The sequence below is a fragment of the Triticum dicoccoides genome, chromosome 3B (genome assembly GCF_002162155.2).
Source record: "Triticum dicoccoides isolate Atlit2015 ecotype Zavitan chromosome 3B, WEW_v2.0, whole genome shotgun sequence".
Taxonomy (NCBI): domain Eukaryota; kingdom Viridiplantae; phylum Streptophyta; class Magnoliopsida; order Poales; family Poaceae; genus Triticum; species Triticum dicoccoides.
Genome location: NC_041385.1, coordinates 814,383,520 through 814,395,765, shown reverse-complemented (window position 1 = coordinate 814,395,765; position 12,246 = coordinate 814,383,520).

Here is a 12,246-nt window from a genome sequence, read left to right as displayed (position 1 = left end):
TTGGGTTTCTTCACTAGAGCAGCAACTGATTTGCCGTTTCATGAAGTATCCTTTCTTGCCCTTGCCCTTCTTGAAACTAATGGTTCTACTAACCATCAACAATTGATGCTCCTTCTTGACTTCTACTTTCGCAGTGTCAAACATCGCGAATAGCTCAAGGATCATCATATCTATCCCTGATATATTATAGTTCATCACCAAGCTCTAGTAGCTTGGTGGAAATGACTTTGGAGAAACATCACTATCTCATCTGGAAGATTAACTCCCACTTGATTCAAGTGATTGTTGTACTCAGACAATCTGAGCACAAGCTCAACGATTGAGCTTTTCTTCCTAGGTTTGCAGGCTAAGAAACTCGTCGGAGGTCTTATACCTCTTGACGTGGGCACGAGCCTGAAATCCCAATTTCAGCTCTTGGAACATCTCATATGTTCCGCGACGTTTTTAAAATGTCTTCGGTGCCTCAATTCTAAACCGTTTAACATTACGCATTGAACTATCACGTAGTCATCAAAACGTGCATGCCAGATGTTCGTAACATCCACAAACGGCGCTCGAGGTTCAGCACACCGAGCGGTGCATTAAGGACATAAGCCTTCTACGCAGCAATGAGGACAATCCTCAGTTTACGGACCCAGTCCGCATAATTCCTACTATCAACTTTCAATTAAATTTTCTCTAGGAACATATCTAAAACAGTAGAACTAAAGCGCGAGCTACGACGTAATTTGCAAAAACCTTTTGACTATGTTCAGGATAATTAAGTTCATCTTATGAACTGCCACTCAGATAGACATCCCTCTAGTCATCTAAGTGATTACATGATCTGAGTCAACTAGGCCGTGTCCGATCATCACGTGAGACGGACTAGTCATCATCGGTGAACATCTTCATGTTGATCGTATCTACCATACGAATCATGCTCGACCTTTTGGTCTCTTGTGTTCCTAGGCCATGTCTGTACATGCTAGGCTCGTCAAGTCAACCTAAGTGTTTCGCGTGTGTAAATCTGGCTTACACCCGTTGTATGTGAACGTTAGAATCTATCACACCCGATCATCACGTGGTGCTTCGAAACAATGAACTTTCGCAACGGTGCATAGTTAGGGGGAACACTTTCTTGAAATTTTAATGAGGGATCACCTTATTTACTACCGTCGTTCTAAGCAAATAAGATGCATAAACATGATAAACATCACATGCAATCAAAAAAGTGACATGATATGTCCAATATCATTTTGCTCCTTTTGATCTCCATCTTCGGGGCTCCATGATCATCATCGTCACCGGCATGACACCATGATCTCCATCATCATGATCTCCATCATCGTGTCTCCATGAAGTTGTCTCGCCAACTATTACTTCTACTACTATGGCTAACAGTTTAGCAATAAAGTAAAGTAATTACATGGCGTTGTTCATTGACACGCAGGTCATACAATAAATTAAGACAACTCCTATGGCTCCTGCCGGTTGTCATACTCATCGACATGCAAGTCGTGATTCCTATTACAAGAACATGATCAATCTCATACATCACATATCATTCATCACATTCTTTTGGCCATATCACATCACATAGCATACCCTACAAAAACAAGTTAGACGTCCTCTAATTGTTGTTTGCATGTTTTACGTGGCTACTATGGGTTTCTAGCAAGAACGTTTCTTACCTACGCAAAAAAAACCACAACGTGATATGTCAATTGCTATTTACCCTTCATAAGGACCCTTTTCATCGAATCCGATCCGACTAAAGCGGGAGAGACTGGCACCCGCTAGCCACCTTATGCAACAAGTGCATGTCAGTCGGTGGAACCTATCTCACGTAAGTGTACGTGTAAGGTCGGTCCGGGCCGCTTCATCCCACAATACCGTCGAAACAAGATTGGACTAGTAACGGTAAGAATATTTGAACAAAATCAACGCCCACAACAACTTGTGTTCTACTCGTGCATAGAAACTACGCATAGACCTAGCTCATGATGCCACTATTGTGAACGTAGCAGAAATTCAAAATTTTCTACGCATTACCAAGATCAATCTATGGAGATACTAGGAACGAGAAAGAGGGGAGTGCATCTTCATACCCTTGAAGATCGCAATGCGGAAGCGTTCAAGTGAACAAGGTTGATGGAGTCGTACTCATCGTGATCCAAATCACCGATGATCCTAGTGCCAAACGGACGGCACCTCCGCGTTTAACACACATACGGTTGGGAGAGACATCTCCTCCTTCTTGATCCAGCAAGGGAAGGAGAGTTTGATGGAGATCCAGCAGCACGACGACGTGGTGGTGGAAGTAGCGGGATCCCGGTAGGGCTTCGCCAAGCGCAAGCGGGGAGGAAGAGGTGTCACGGGAGGGAGGCAGGCGCCAGGAACTCAGGTGCGGCTGCCCTCCCTCCCCTCCACTATATATAGGGGCCTAGGGGGGGTGCCGGCCCCTTGTAGATCCCATCTAGGGAGGGGGGCGGCTGCCCTAGGGGTGGCTTGGCCTCCAAGCCAAGTGGAGGCGCCCCCACCCCTTAGGGTTTCCAACCCTAGGTGCATGGGAGGCCCAAGGGGGGCCGCACCAGCCCACCAGGGGCTGGTTTCCACGCCCCTTCAGCCCATGGGGCCCTCTGGGATAGGTGGCCCCACCTGGTGGACCCCCGGGACCCTTCCGGTGGTCCCGGTACAATACCAATGACCCCCGAAACTTTCCCGGTGGCCGAAACTGGACTTCATATATATAAATCTTTACCTCCGGACCATTCCGGAACTCCTCGTGACATCCGGGATCTCATCTGGGACTCCGAACAACTTTCGGGTTACCGCATACTAATATCTCTACAACCCTAGCGTCACCGAACCTTAAGTGTGTAGACCCTACGGGTTCGGGAACCATGCAGACATGACCGAGACAACTCTCCAGCCAATAACCAACAACGGGATCTGGATACCCATGTTGGCTCCCACATGTTCCATGATGATCTCATCGGATGAACCATGATGTCGAGGATTCGATCAATCCCGTATTCAATTCCCTTTGTCTACCGGTATAGTACTTGCCCGAGATTCGATCGTCGGTATCCCGATACCTTGTTCAATCTCGTTACCGGCAAGTCTCTTTTACTCATTCTGTAACACATCATCCCGTGATCAACTCCTTGGTCACATTGTGCACATTATGATGATGTCCTATCGAGTGGGCCCAGAGATACCTCTCTGTCACACGGAGTGACAAATCCTAGTCTTGATTCATGCCAACCCAACAGACACTTTCGGAGATACCCGTAGTGCACCTTTATAGCCACCCAGTTACGTTGTGACGTTGGGTACACCCAAAGCATTCCTACGGTATCCGGGAGTTTCACAATCTCATGGTCTAAGGAAATTATACTTGACATTAGAAAAGCTTTAGCATACGAACTACACGATCTTTGTGCTAGGCTTAGGATTGGGTCTTGTCCATCACATCATTCTCCTAATGATGTGATCCCGTTATCAACGACATCCAATGTCCATGGTCAGGAAACCGTAACCATCTATTGATCAACGAGCTAGTCAACTAGAGGCTTACTGGGGACATGGTGTTGTCTATGTATCCACACATGTATCTGAGTTTCCTATCAATACAATTATAGCATGGATAATAACTGATTATCATGAACAAGGAAATATAATAATAATAACTAATTTATTATTGCCTCTAGGGCATATGTCCAACAAAGAGAGCAGCCAGAGCCTCCCGCCGCTACTCCCCTTGACGCCCACACGACCAAGAGTCGAAGCCACCACCGCCACAATGGAGCCTGCTGGAGAGCAGTCTGGGTCATCCCGACATCCAATGCAGAATCCATCGTCGACAACATAACAAGCAACCACCACCCCAAGCAACCCACGGATCTCACTGCCTCGACATGTCCGGAGGTGACCGGAGCAAGCCCGAGGAGCAACCAACCCAGGTCAGGGGGATCCATCAAGCCCTACACCGGCGGGTCAGCCTGTGACATCGGCCAACTGTCAGATCTAGATGGGGAGACCACCGAGGCATCCGGCACCTCCGGCCGCCCCGTGGCAGCCGACACCTTTGGCGCCAATCGCCATACCTTCGTCTCCCCCCATAGCATGTTGTGCCACCGCCGCAGCAAGGCCAAGGGTTGCCTCACAACCCAGCACACCCGACATCGCCAGTCCACGGGAGGAGACAGCCACACGTCCGCACGAACTCCACCACCGCCGCGTCACCACTCAACCGACCATTGTAGAGACGGCCAAATACGGGCCAAGCTGCCCGCATAGCGCCCCAGCCCGCGCCGCCCGCCAGATCTGGCCGCCGCTATGTCAGCCGCCACTAGTGCATGGCTGGGTACGCCCCGCCCCAGCGCATCCCACCACGCCGCCAGCAGGGCCTCGAACCTTCGCCATGCAAACCCATCACCGCACCGCCACGTCTTGCGCACCGCAGCACCCAGGCTCAGCGATGCCGGCCCGCACCAGCCCTTGTCTGGGAGGGGGTGAGAAGTCCCTGCCGCCGGCAGCGCAGGCCAGGCTTTGCCTGGCCGCACCCTATGGTGGTGGTGGGAGTGGAAGGAGGGGAGGTGAAGGGAGAGGTGGCTCTACGGCTGGCATCTAGGGTTCCTCCCCCGTCACCCACAGAAGCGCCAAAGGAGGAGGGGAAAGGGGGAGATTTTTTTCCAGTCTATGGTTTTGCTACCCTTCATCCATCAGATCTTCCTTCAGTCCTTTCGTCACCACCTCACCTCTGGTTGCGACATTGTGGCTCACTAATGCTGACCCCCCTCCCCGCCTCCAATCAGGTTGCTATGTTTTTCTTTTTTGAGAGTCACGAGGTTGCTAGGATTTTAAAGTTGAGTCATCTATTTTGGAACAGAGGGAGTGTTAGTGATGATTGTTGTGAAAAAAGCCCCCACGGCCCACCCGCCAGTCTGCTTCCTCGCCTCTGCTAGTAATACCACAATCTGCCACAACGTCCCCCACCTTTAGTGAAATCCTAGCTAGTTATCACTGGTACGCTACGGCCAGCCATGTCGCCCCGTCTCGGCCTAGGAGCTCCCCTAGTGCCTTCCCTTCTTCTCCACAAACTTGATTTACAAAAATTCTGATTTCAAGCAACTTATAAATAGCAAACATCGGTGGGGGCCGGGGCGGGCCCTAACGGGCCAATCCTTTTTTTTTTTGAAAAGGAGGATGACCCCTGGTCTTTGCATCTGTGCGATGCATACGGCCACCTTATTAATTATTCTCACAAGACCTTACAAAATCAATACAACAGTAAGACTAAATTCGCCGTTTAAGCAACAAACTGTCGCTACACCTATCCAGTTGATGAAGGGGCGCAGATAGTCTGGGCCTAATACCAAACAGACATCGCATCCAAGCCTAACATCTAAGACCTGAGACCCCAACCTAGCCACTTGCAGGGTCTGGGGCACAAACTGGTCCGGCGTGCTCTCAGAGGCCGCCGCCGCCAACTGCCACTGCTCCATCTTTAGAACTGTATTGATGCATCAACCTTGCTCGGTCCAGCTATCGTCGACGCCACCACGGCGCCCAACGACACCTCCTTCCTGTGCGCAAATAGCTGAACATGTCGCAGTCGCCACTGATACACCTCAGTGCCATGGTGCCAAGTATCACCAGCCGACACAGCTTGAAGTCCTTGGAGGATCTGTCCTTCGTAGCACCTGCCGACCAGGCATGACCAAGCGTAGCACCTCTTGGTCAGGCATGACTTGACATCTCCACCGAAGCTCCGTGCAAGACGAAGCCGCTCGACCTCCTGCCTCTGACTTCCAGCGCTGCTCCACAAACGATGCTCCCAAGAGAGAAACGACACCGCAGTGCCGCCATCGTCCGATCTGGAACACCAGATCCTAGGGTTTCCTCCGGAGCAGCACAAGTGGGTCGACAGTAGTTACACGATGATGCCTTCATCAAGGTAACGGCGTAGAACGCCGCCATCGCCTACCGTCGGCTCAGTTTTTCACCGGCAACCCTGTCTCCCCAACTCGCAGCTGGGACTAGATGATGGATCTCGAGATCCGATCACCAAGCTTCTGGACGGCCACCGCCGACGAAGAAGATGACCACCACCACTGGCTACACCATCCAGAAGAGATCTGCCATGGGTGCCGCCAAGCAGTCCACCAGTCCCTCGACGCCGCCGCCGATCTAAGGTCAGATGACATGCCGTCGAAGACCGCATCACATTGCCGCCCGATCCAGGCCAGCCGCCGTAGCAGCCGCCCGTGGCCCGAGGCAGGGCCGACCGCCGCCGCAGTCGAAGCCAATGTCGTCGCTTCTAGATCGGCCGCACCTCCACGCATGTTGGGGTCCCGCCACCCCTGAGACGCGGGAGGGAGGAAGAGCCCCCGCCACCGCCGTCGGCCTCCGGACGCAAGCCGGCGGCGTCCTCCGGCGGCGACGAGAGGAGGGGAGGAGGATGGGCTAGGAACCCGACGGCGGCTAGGGTTGGAGAGCCCGAGTCGCCCGAGCGGGGGGCGACCCGAGCAGACCCGTGATGAATAGCCCCCAGGCACGACTACATGTAAACTATGAAGCCTCAACGGGCTATGGGGAGTGCCAATTAGTCCAGGTGTTTGGGCCGGATATGGATCGCCAGGTTGGGTGGCATTTTTTTGTCCGGGCACTAACCGGGCAGCCCGCCCGAGCATTTGGGGGCGGGTATGGGGGTCCGGTTATGGATGCTCTCAGAAATATCTTGACATAGGTTTGTACTAAAAGGTACAATTGTCTATCTCAGGTGTAAATAAAATTAAGATTACATAAAAAACTGAGCCGATCCCTTGCATTGCGATTCTTTGGTGGACCAGTTACACAAACGCGCCCTCCTCGATCACAATCATTTCCTAGTTGTTGCTGCACTTGCTTATCACCAAGCACTGTTCAAAAATCGTTCGAATCAGCGATTTATCGTCCGATTTATTGCTACTCGGGGGTGATCGATAAGATTATGCCTTATCATTACTGTTTGTCATTTGAGCCGGGTTATCGCTCTGACAAGTGATTTATGGGGAATCTATCAATAAATCAGGCCTATTAATAGCACATGTTTGCAAAAACTATGTTTATTTGTGTTGTGGACCTTGTTAAGCTATATGTATTAGTCATATTTTGTTTGTCATTATAGGAGGATTCAAAGGCAAGAAATCAAGGTAACACTTATGTCCAATATTGTTTTGGTGTTGAATATAGTATATTTTAGTGTTGGGAACCTGGAATTTGCAAAAAAAAAAAAGACCAATTAATAGTCGATCGATTAATCGGCTGATTTTCAATTAATCTCTAATCGCCAGCTGACCGAGACGCTACCGATAAGCGATATCCTCAACATTGTCACTAAGAGGAGAACACATGATTATTACCCGAAGAGAAGTAGCTGGGTCTGTCTACATTGATCAGGATTGAGTTGTCAGCCACATTTTTGGAGAAATTCAGCGGCAGGCAGCGTCACGGGGTCGTGTCAAGTGTCCAAGTTTCACAGTGGAAAGGGAACAATTCATATTTGTCGGTGGTGCATAGCTCCGTTTCTGCTTAACTCAGTGTGTGTGTGTGTGTGTTTATTCTCAGTTCTATTCTTCAGTGATTACAAAACTCTATTCACATTGTAAACCATGATTACAAAGCTTCCAATGGGACGTGCACGTATGACAGCCGGGAAAAAGGAAAGCACTTGCCTATAGATTTAACTTTCTTTAATTTCCCACAAAGGAGGGATTAGTTGGGAATCATGACATGTCCCTGGCCCTATTTCATGGCATTGTGGCTATATAATACGCTGCATTGTGCTTTCGTGAGCCTACGCACGGTCCTCAAACCCTCGGCTGAGGTCCGGCATGCCGGGGTTGATCTCCGCCACTGCACGGACACGGATTAAACCTATGGACGCACACACAATCCATCCCCATGACCACATTTCAGAGTCTGAGGGCCTCTTTGATTCATAGGATTGCAAAAGCACAGGAATAGGGAAAATGTAGGATCGGAATGGCATGTCCATTGCATCCCTATGGGATTTGTGTTTGTTTGATTGTGTCACGGAAAAACAAAGGATTTCTTCCAAGAGGTTTGAGTGGATGTTAGAATTCCTGTGAAATGTAGTACAAATGAATCCTTAGGAAAAAATCCTATAGGATTCAATCCTACGAATCAAACGACGATTAGGAAAAATTCCTAAGGATTATAATCCTTCAAAAATCCCATAAAAATCCTTTGAATCAAGGAGACCCTGAGTCGGTACATTTGAAATTGATGAAATAGTCACAGACACCTCATAGTTAACGGGCACGCCGTACTAGTGAAAGAATAGTGTCAGAAAGACTGAAACAAATTCACGAAATTGCGAGCGTACCCATGTCAAGTCTCGTACTTAAATCCTAGTGGACATGTTACACAACAAGGTAGGATCCTAACCAACTGAGCATGTAGAGGTGAATCCCCTAAATCATTTCCCAAGTTTTTTTTCGAAAAGGGGGTTTCCCCGGCCTCTGCATCTAGCGATGCATACGGCCCTCTTTATTAACTAAATAGGTGTCCATAAGGTTCGAAAGTCTCAAATCTAGAGATAAAAGGCAGCTCACACAGAGCGCAAAAGGCTAGAAACACATACTAGCCAAGAACAATGCGCCACAACCGGCTGGCTAGAACAAGACAGGTAAACTAATTTCCTATCCTATTACATGACCTCCATCCAAACCGGTTGAAGATATCCTGAGTTACCGTCTCCCATCGGATACACGCAGTAACCAAATGCTCCCTGGCCTCCATCGTAGTGAGTGGCGACCACGAACGGATCAGTGCCGTAGCTCGGAAAATAACCTGCAAAAAATGAACCCGTGATGATCTGTTAAACACCAAATCATTTCTGCACAGCCAGATGGTCCACAACAAAGCGCTAACTCCAACCCGAATATGTCTTGCTAAATTAGTCTCAAACCCATTAAGTCAACTCCCAAATAGCGCATTAACAGTATTGGGTGGAGTGATATTGAAAGTAATGTGAACCGTCCGCCAAAGAACCTTGGCCAGCGGGCAATCAAAAAAGAGATGCTTAATCGTCTCGTCCTGGTCACAGAAACTACACCTAGTAGGTCCTGTCCAATTACGCTTTAATAGGTTGTCCTTTGTTAGAATCACTTGTTTATGAACAAACCACATAAACACTTTTATTTTCAAAGGAACTTTGACATCCCAGACGTTCTTGGAAGTTGGAATGGAACTCACATTAATGACATCAATATACATTGACTTAACTGTAAATATTCCAGACCTAGTCAAACTCCAGCGTAATTCATCAGGTTCGTCAGAAAGTTGAACCTCCATCAGTCTCCTAACTAAATGGAGCCAAACCTCCCACCGATTGCCCGCAAGCGCTCGTCTAAAGTGAATATTAAGGGGGATAGACTGAAATACCGTCGCCACTGACACCTCACGTCGTTGAGCAATACAATATAAAGACGGATATTGAACGGCCAAGGGTGAATCGCCAAGCCAAGTATCCTCCCAGAAACGTGTAGTAACCCCGTCTCCAAGTACGACTCTAGTCCTATTAAAGAATAATTGTTTGACTTTCATTAGTCCTCTCCAGAAATGCGAGTCAGTCGGCCTAACCGTTACCTGAGACAAGGTTCTAGAATGAAGGTACTTGCTACGAAGGATCTGTACCCACATGGCGTCAGTCCCAGAGGCAAGCTTCCAGAGCCACTTGCTGAGAAGGCATCTGTTCTTAACCTCAAGATTCTCAATACCAAGCCCTCCTTGGTCTTTCGGTCGACAGATAATATCCCATTTAGTTAGCCTGTATTTCCTTTTAAGTTCATCACCCTGCCAGAAGAAACATGATCTATAGAAGTCCAGTCTTTTCCTCACACCCACTGGGACCTCAAAGAACGATAAGAGAAACATAGGCATACTCGTGAGCACCGAGTTAATCAAGATTAGTCGGCCTCCGTATGACATGAGTTTACCCTTCCAGCAACTCAGTTTCTTCTCAAATCGGTCCTCAATACACTTCCACTCTCTGTTTGTCAGCCTTCGATGGTGAATGGGAATACCAAGATAAGAGAATGGCAAGCTCCCCAACTCACATCCAAACAATTGTCTATAAGACTCCTGTTCGTCATTAGCTCTACCAAAGCAGAACAGCTCGCTCTTATGAAAGTTAATCTTTAACCCAGATAATTGTTCGAATAGGCATAACAACAGCTTCATATTTCTCGCCTTGGCCAAATCGTGCTCCATAAAGATGATTGTATCATCTGCGTATTGAAGGATGGATACACCTCCATCAACAAGATGAGGAACCAAACCACCCACTTGACCATTGTCCTTAGCCCTTCCTATCAAGATTGCTAACATATCCACCACAATGTTAAACAGGATAGGGGACATTGGATCTCCTTGCCTGAGGCCTTTATGGTCTGGAAATAATGACCTATATCGTCATTCACTCTAATTCCCACACTTCCTTTTTGCGTAAATGATTCGACTTGCCGGCGCCATGCCTCGTCGAAACCTTTCATACGCAGAGCCTGTTGGAGAAACGGTCACTTGACCTTATCATACGCTTTTTCGAAATCCACCTTAAAAATTACCCCATCTAATTTTTTGGAGTGAATTTCATGGAGCGTTTCATGAAGGACAACCACCCCTTCAAGGATGTTTCTGTCCGGCATGAAAGCAGTTTGGGATTGTTGCACCACAGAATACGCAATCTGTGAGAGCCTAATGGTCCCGACTTTGGTAAAGATTTTGAAACTCACATTGAGAAGGCAAATCGTTCTGAACTGCTCAATCCTCACAGCCTCCGATTTCTTAGGGAGCAATGTAATAGTTCCAAAATTCAATTTAAATAATTGAAGCTGTCCAGAGAAAAGATCGTGAAACATAGGTAACAGGTCCCCCTTAATAAAATGCCAGCACTTTTTATAGAACTCGGCCGGGAACCCATCCGGTCCGGGAGCCTTATTGTTTTTCATTTGTGCAATCGCATCAAAAACCTCCTTCTCCGAGAACGGGGCAAGTAGGATATCATTGTCGGCATTGGACAGTTGAGGTACATCCTCAGTCCTGGACTCATCGAGTGTTACACAGTTAACCTCCGGTGGTCCAAAAAGCTGCCTATAATATTCGGTAATATAAGTTTTGAGATTATCCTGCCCGACGATCGTACCCTCATCCTGCTCTAGTTGAAAAATCCGCTTCTTTCTGTGCTTTCCATTAGCAATCAGATGAAAGAATTGAGTATTGGCATCCCCTTGGACTACTTTCCGAACCTTAGCTCGCAACGCCCACTTCAACTCTTCTTCCCGTAGAAGTTCTTTCAACCTCTTCTCCGCCTCTGTTTTAGCCTGGCACTCAGCCGGCATAAGAATCGCGGACTCAGCCTTTATGTCCAGGGCTTGTATTAGATCAAGGAGCCTATCCTTCTCGATCTTGTAGACCCCGCTGAGATGCTTAGCCCATCCCCGTAGGAAACTTCTCAAATGCTTAATTTTGTTCTGCCAACGTTCAACCGCTGTCCTACCCCCTACTCCCTTAACCCATTCCCTGGCAATAAGGTCCATAAACCCCTCACGTTCAAACCAGGCCATCTCAAATGAGAAAGTGTTTTTGTTTCCCACATGGTTCGGCTCCCCAGAGTCGACGAACAGTGGTGTGTGATCAGATATTCCCCGTGAGAGGGCCTGGACCGTAACCAGAGGGAACTTCTGTTCCCACCCCACACTCGCGAGGACTCGATCAAGCTTTTCATAGGTCGGGATAGGCAGTGCATTGGCCCAGGTAAACTTTCTACCGGAAAGCTCTATCTCCCTCAGATCTAGGCTCTCGATAATGGTATTGAACATAAACGCCCATCTGCCATCAAAGTTGTCATTGTTCTTCTCCTCTCTCCTCCGAATGATGTTGAAATCTCCCCCAACTAACATCGGTAGCTGCTCGGACCCGCAAATTCGAACTAGATCCGCCAAAAAATCCGGTTTAAGCTCCGGCTGTGCGGCACCATACACCGACACCAAGGCCCAATTGAAACCATCCACCTTGGACCTAACCCGAAACTTAACCGCAAAGTCACCCATCACTACACTCCGGACCTCAAGGGAATCACATCTCACTCCTAGCAAGATTCCGCCCGAACGTCCTCGCGGAGGTAGGCAATGCCAGTCAAAATCCACACCACCCACAAGAGAGGAAAGAAACTGAGGAGCAAAATTATCTCTA